Raw genomic sequence first — 6,301 nt, 5'->3', positions numbered from 1 at the left:
AGGAGCCGTTGGGCCCCGCCGGGCGGGCTCCGATAGGGATCTTGGGGGCGGGGCCAGGCGGGAGGACGGGGCACGGGGCGGGGCCAGGGCCGCTGAAGTCTATTGGGCGGGTCCTCGCGCCTACCCCAGAGCAGCCAGGTGGCGGGAGGCTCGAAGAATGCTTTTCTTTGAGCTCTTGCAACGCGGTAAAGGAGGTACAAAGTTTCCAGGTGGTTTGTTATGCAGCAATGGATAACTGACACATCCCTCTTCACTATTCTTTATTTCTAAACTTTACTGTCCCTTCTCAGAAGTTTTTCTATATTATCTTTGAACTTGTCTTACATTTGCATGTTAATCTTGGGACTGTTAACTTTATTTAAATCTATCCAGTTTTATAAGATAAATATTAATGGATTTTTAGACATTCTACAGGTATGTACATGTTTATATCGTTTATATATTTATAATTTGTTGGTTTTATGTGGTTACCATCATTTCCCTTAATACTTTTCCTTTCATTCATTCATATAGGGAATATTTGAGTCATGTCTTCACAGAAATTTTATTTCAGTTGCGGAGGAGGACAGATGGTAGAATAAATATATACAAGAAAACATATGTCAATGCCACATTGGAATGTTTCTACTACATTTCCAAGTTACATTGGGTGGAGGTTCATCCAATCATTTTTTTTTAAACCTTTTTTTAAAAATGAGAAATACAACACCAAAAAGGAAAAAACAAATTTATACTGTGATGAATACTTTTTAAATGAAAATCCCCACGACCTTAGAAATCTCATGTGTCCCTTCTTAATCACAAACCCCTAGCTCCCCACCTCAAAGGCAGCAATATCCCTGGATTTTATGTTAATCACTTCCTTGCCTTTCTTTATACTTTTACTACCCGAGTATTCATTCCTAATACTGCAGTTTTATTTTGCATATTTTCGAGTATTAGAGAAATGGAACCATACAACATTTAAAAATTTTTAGCTTCTTTCACTTACCGTGAGATTCGTACATATTATTGTGTATACTTGAGTTCATTCTTGATAATTAATGTATGGTATTCCGTTGTATTGAGTACACCACAATTTATTTACCCATATCAGTGATGATGGACCTTAAATTGTTTCTAGTGTGGGGCTATTTCAAATACTGCATATGTGAATATTTTTGTACATAGCTCTTGGTGGTCATGTGCAAGCATGCCTGTTACATATATTCCAAAGAGTGGAATTACAGGGTCCTTGGGCATGCATATCTTTTACCATAATAGGTCTGTTTTCCAAATGGATTGTATTAATTTTCTATGCTGTGTAACAAATTACCATAAGCTTATTGGCTTACACAACACATATTATCTCAGGTTCTGTAGGTTAGCTGGGTTCTCTGTTTTAGGGTTTCACAAGGCTGCAATTCAGATGTCACCCAGGGGTGGATCTTGACCAGAGACTCATCTGCAAAAGAATCTGTTCCTAAGCTCCATCAGGTCATTGGCAGAATTATCCTCTTGGCTGTATGATTCATGAGAGCTTGCTTCTTCAATGCCAGCAACAGAGGAAGATTAGGAAAAGTCTGCTGCCAAGTTTTATACAATACAATGCATTGTATAAAACAGGAGCGGCATCCCATCACCTCTGCCATATTGTATCACATATTGCATATAACTAAATTGTTGGTTAGAAGGAATATGATTGTAAAAATTTACACTCCCACATAGTCTATGAGCATTCCTGGTGCTCCACATCCCTACCGATACTTGATATTGTCAGCCTTTAAATTTCGACACTGTGTTGGGTGTATACTAGCATCTCAGCATGATTTTATTTCCATTTCACTGATCACTGAAACTGAGCATCTTTTCATTTGTTTGTTTTTTGGTTTGGGTTTTGGTTTTGTTTTGTTTTGTTTTTTGCCACACCACACAGCATGAGGGACCTTAGTTCCCTAACCAGGGATCAAACCCGTGCCCCCTTCAGCAGAAGCGTGGAGTCTTAACCACTGGGCTGCCACGGAAGTCCTTTCATGTGTTTATTGATTGTTTGGAAATCTTTCATGAACTGCCTACTCAAGGCTCTTGCCCATTTTTCTTCAGACCTTTGTCTTTTTCTTATGATTTGCAAACTTTATTCACTTATTCTGTTACTTTTCAGATATATATGTTGCAAATATCCTATCCCTTATTATAGCTTACTTTTCCCTTTCTGAATGATGTCTTTTTAATAAGGAGAGTTCTTTAGTGTTGTCTGTGAAAAGAAATAAACCTCATTTTATTTATTTATTTAAAAAAATTTTATTTTATTTATTTTTGGCTGCATTGGGTCTTCGTTGCTGCAAGTGGGCTTTCTCTAGTTGCGGCGAGCAGGGGCTACTCTTCGTTGCAGTGCACAGGCTTGTCATTACAGTGGCTTCTCTTGTTGCAGAGCACGGGCTCTAGGCGCATGGGCTTCAGTAGTTGTAGCAATGTGGGCTCGGTTGTTGTGGCTCACGGGCTTTAGAGCGCAGGCTCAGCAGTTGTGGCACACGGGCTTAGCTGCTCCGCGGCATGTGGGATCTTCCCAGACCAGGGTTCGAACCCGTGTCCCCTGCATTGGCAGGCAGATTCTTAACCACTGTGCCACCAGGGAAGCCCTAAACCTCATTTTAAACGGAGTCCATTTTAAGTGAGGTTTTATTAATTTTCACAGCTTCTTTCACAAAGCATATTTTTTGCCATCATCCATGCCCATGTTGTTTTGAAAGTTCTCATTTAAAGAAGCATTTTCGCATCCCACCATACCTTTGGGTTATAACATCTGCCTTGTGCCTGTGGGCGGGAGGGTGGACAACAGTTTGAAAGATGAGAAAACTGAGGCCCAGCGTCACCTGAACGTAATTCCACTTCAGCTCTTCCCCGACCCCAGTGGGTCGGGAAAAAAGCACTACTGGGGTGGGACTGAACCTACCCAGTGACCCTGACCAACCCCCCAACCCGGCAGTCCGTACCTCTGCTGAGTGACCTTGACGCCCGCTGCGGCTGCAGGCCCGCTGATCCCCACTTCCGCTTCCAGTTTTGTGAGCCGGAAAGGGGCGGGGCCGTAAGGAGGAGCCTAAAGAAGCCAGAGGGGCGGGCACGTTCCTGAAATCGCTGCAGCCTGGCGCCACTTACCAGGGTAAGTGGACGGAGCTAGAGGGGAGAAAGATTCTTGGAGGGCGTGGCCTGGCGGAGATAAGGCCTGGGGGCGTGACCAGGGCTGAAGACCAATCCTAGAAGGCGAGGCTGGGCGTCGGTACAGGATCTGGTGGGCGGGGCTAAGCCGGGCTCCAGGCTAGGGGTCCGACCTGGGGGAGGGGTTCAGGTGTGAGGGCGGTGCTTGGGCGGGGCCTCGCTTCTAGTTGGCCAGTCCTCAGGATATCCAATACAGGCTTTTCTTGCTCCTTTTCTCTACCATTCGGAGACCCTTATACAACAGAACACCAGGTTTAGGAAGGTATCTGTCCACAAAGGGATCATCCTGTTTACCCTGTTCCTTCTTCAGGGTGTTAAAGTTTAAATTTTTCTTCTTCAGTGGGTTGTATCTTTCTATTAGGTTAGCTCCTAGACACTGTACATACATACATCTAAATTTTCGTTTCATTTCCCATTTGATTATTTTTGGGGAGTTCTGAGAGATGAAGGATGTGCTCTGATTTAAATCATAGGTATAAATCAGAGGATCCTGCTGATAAAGTGGATATTCAACAAATACGAATTCCTTTCATTTTTCCCCTTATGAAGGGTGAAGAGGAATACAAATGTTAGCAGCTTCTCTTAATTCCTGTGTTATGAAGTTATAATATTTTTCAAATAAGTTTATTTATTTTTGGCTGCGTTGGGTATTCGTTGCTGCTCACAGGCTTTCTCTAGTTGCGGAGAGCAGGGGCTACTCTTCTTTGCAGTGTGCAGGCTTCTCATTGCGGTGGCTTCTCTTGTTGCGGAGTACGGGCTCTAGGCTCATGGGCTTCAATAGTTGTGGCATGAAGGCTCAGTAGTTGTGGCTCACAGGCTCTAGAGCGCAGGCTCAGCAGTTGTGGTGCACGGGCTTAGTTGCTCCGCAGCATGTGGGATCTTTCCGGACCAGGACTGGAACCCGTGTCCCCTGCACTGGCAGGCGGATTCTTAACCAGTGCGCCACCAGCGAAGTCCCATGAAGTTATAGTGAATAATTTACATGGCAAATCTGGTGATGTGCTGCCATCTGCTGGGAATCAAGGGTGTTAGATTCTATCTCAACTGGCTACTTTTGAAATCAACCATAAAACTTTCCTTTCCGTATTGGAAAGTTCTCATTTTAAGAAAGCATTTTTCAAAACTATACTTTCAGGGATCATTTCTATAGGTCGTTTCTAGAGAAGTTTCTCTGAATGTGTAGAGCACCTGAAACCACGAGGAGGAGGTGTAGTGTTCTGTCCTGAGCATGAAGCTCGTTCTTGGTGTTGCTTCTGCAGCTGCCATTAGCCATTGATGATCGTTCTTCTCTTCCTTTGCGAGAGGGAGAGGGAGAGAATGCCATCTGAGTAAAAAAATAAATAAAAATAATAAAAATAATAAAAAATTTTTAACTGAAAAAAGAAAAAAGAAAAGAATAAACAAAAAGAGAAAAAAAAAAACAAAAAAAAAAAGAGAAAAATGATTTAAAAAAAAAAGCATTTTTCCTTACCACTATACCTTTGGGTTCTAGCAGTGCTTAGTGCTTGGGCTTGCAGCGGGGAAGAGCGACGGCTTGGCAAATGGGAAAACTAAGGCCCAGAGTTATCTAGACACAGTATTTCCACATTACCCCCAGCAATCAGGCTGAAAGAATTTGGGGACTGTGAGAATTTCTGAAGGAAGCATGAACAGCAAGTGCAAAGGTCCTGAGGCAGGAAACGTTTGGCCTCTTTGACCAACAGCAGAAGCTCAATACCTAAAATGGTTGAAGTGAATTGTGAAGGTTGGAGACCAACAGGAGATAAAATCAGAGAAGTAACAGAGTCAGATCATATGGGTCCATCTGGGCAACTGTAAGAATTTTGGGTTTTACTCTGAGTGCGGTGGGGAGCCCCTGAAGGGTTCTGAGCTACATTATCTGATGTATATTTTTAAAAGATCTCTGTCTTGTGTGTGACTTCATGGAAGCAAATATAGAATTGGGGAGGACAATTAGAAAGTTAAGGCAATAATCCTGATGACAGATGGAGATGTCTGGACAAAGGTGGCAGGGGAGGATGGAACGAGTGGGACAGTGCTCTGATGCTGGAAATAAGGCAGAGCCGATGACTGTCTGCTGATGGTTTTGATGTGTAGTTTGGGGGCAAGGAGTCAAGAATGACTCTGAGGGACTTCCCTGGTGGCGCAGTGGTTAAGACTCCGCGATCCCAATGCAGGGGGCCCAGGTTTGATCCCTGGTCAGGGAATTAGGTCCCACATGCATGCTGCAACTAAGAGTTCACATGCCACAACTAAGGAGCCCGCCTGCCACAACTAAGACCCGGAGCAACCAAATAAATAATAAAATAAATATATAGATATTTTTTAAAATGAGGATTTTTGTTTGTTCTGCATTGTCAAATAAAAATAATTCTGGACATTGGTAAAGAGAGACTTCATTCAAAATGATTATTGCAAGAGGGAGAACACTCCGACGAGATCTGCAAGCATCTTAACAAGTTAGGCAGAAAAAGGCTCTTCTTTTGTTGGGGGAGTTTCTCCCTGAGAAGCTCAGGGAATATCTTTGCATTTAAGGAGGTGCAGTGTACATGGCTGACATTAGCTTTTGATTGCTGAGGCATCTATTTCAAAGACATCCATTTCAGATAAATCTATTACCAGTTGCATAACACAGTTACTAGCTACACAACCAGATAGAAACAAGGCTGCCCCATCCATGAAGGTCCTCTTTTAGCGATCCCTGGGCAACCTAGATAACTGATTATTCAAGTGCTCCCATTTTTCTCTTCCTGCTCTCTAGTTCCTGCTCTTATGTTTTAAATTCACCAATACAGAGTGAAACCTTAAAATACTTGTCACCCCACCCTCGACCCCAAGAAAGACAGAACCCAGGTCTGTGCTTCCTATCTCCTTCTATCTGAGACCTTAGGCATGCCCTCGTACCTTTTAGGACCTGTGACTAATAAACCTTGTTTTTTCAAGTTCCCTGTTGATTGTTGCTGAGGTGCTTCTTGGAATTGTCAGTGAAAAAAAAAAATTAGTAGTCAATCTAATAAAGAAATAGAGAATTTTATTCTAGCCAACCTGAGGATTATAACCTGGGAGACAGTCTTTCAGAAAGCTCTGAGGACTTTTCCACCAGTTA

General features: G+C 42.9%; 1 non-coding gene across 1 annotated transcript; it reads left to right on the top strand.

Annotated features, from left to right (window-relative positions):
• The first annotated feature begins 4,314 nt into the window (after positions 1-4,314).
• Positions 4,315-4,525, top strand: LOC132364232 (small nucleolar RNA U3). Its single transcript, XR_009502775.1, has one exon. It is a non-coding gene; the product is annotated as a small nucleolar RNA U3 (small nucleolar RNA).
• Positions 4,526-6,301: the final 1,776 nt, after the last annotated feature.

This window comes from Balaenoptera ricei, chromosome 3 (assembly GCF_028023285.1).
Source record: "Balaenoptera ricei isolate mBalRic1 chromosome 3, mBalRic1.hap2, whole genome shotgun sequence".
Taxonomy (NCBI): domain Eukaryota; kingdom Metazoa; phylum Chordata; class Mammalia; order Artiodactyla; family Balaenopteridae; genus Balaenoptera; species Balaenoptera ricei.
This window is presented reverse-complemented; position numbering and strand designations above follow the sequence as displayed.